Raw genomic sequence first — 1,290 nt, 5'->3', positions numbered from 1 at the left:
ATTCTATTAGTTTATTAAGTTTTAGTAGTATTTTTTGAGTTTGCCTAGATTTGGTGTGGTTTTGATTAAGTTTGTAGTTGTGGTGGTGGTTAGGTTTTTGTATATATATATATATATATATGTGTGTGTGCATGTGTGTATATATATATATATATGTATGTGTATATATATATATATATATATATGTGTATATGTATATGTATATATATATATATATATATATATATATACGTGTGTGTGTGTATATATATATATGTGTGTGTGTGTGTGTATGTATGTATATATGTATATATATATATATATATATATATGAATGTGTGTAAATATATATATATATATATATATATATATATATATATGTGTATAGATATATATATATATGTGTGTGTGTGTGTGTGTGTGTGTGTATATATATATATATATATATGTGTGTGTGTGTGTGTGTATATATATATATATATATATATATATATATATGTGTTTGTGTATATGTATATATATATATATATATATATATATATATATATGTGTGTGTGTGTGTGTGTGTATATATATATATATATATATATATATGTGTGTGTGTGTGTGTTTGTGTGTGTGTGTATATATATATATATATATATATATGTATGTGTGTGTGTGTGTAGATATATATATATATATATATATATATCTAAATTTGTCTGTTTTGGAGTTAGAAGCCCTAGAATTTTTAAGTCAGAACAAAGATTTAAGGGTTATGCGGTCTGACAAAGGTGGCACTTCAGTAATTATGGACACTAAAGACTATGTTGTAGCCATTAAAAGAATGTTAGACGTTGAAAATAACTACAGATCAGTTACTAATTTGGATATTATAAGAAGTTTCACAAAATTAGACACTATTCTATTTGATTTATTAAGTCAAGGTAACTACCTATACAGATTATGATTTTTTGTTTGTTGAGTTTCCAAAACTAGCTTGTATGTTTGGTATACCGAAATTGCACAAGTTATGTGACACTTTACCATTTAGACCAATTATTTCAGCAGGTTTTTCAAAAACAGAACCTATATCTATTTGGTTGGATCACATTTTAAATCCTATTGTGCAAAAAATGAGATTTTATCTCAGAGACTCGTGGCATCTCCTAGAATTATTAAGTGATGTACAAGTTCGAGGTTTAAATTTTCATTTTGCATCATTAGATGTAGTATCACTTTATACATGTATAGATCACTTTAAAGGTGTAGAGATGACCAGAGAATATTTGAGTAAGTATACAGACATGGATAGTACATTAATCAATA

The sequence above is a fragment of the Protopterus annectens genome, chromosome 4.part1 (genome assembly GCF_019279795.1).
Source record: "Protopterus annectens isolate FY-2018-M chromosome 4.part1, PAN1.0, whole genome shotgun sequence".
NCBI lineage: Eukaryota > Metazoa > Chordata > Ceratodontiformes > Protopteridae > Protopterus > Protopterus annectens.
The sequence above is the reverse complement of the archived record's forward strand: the minus strand, read 5'-3'. Positions refer to the sequence as shown.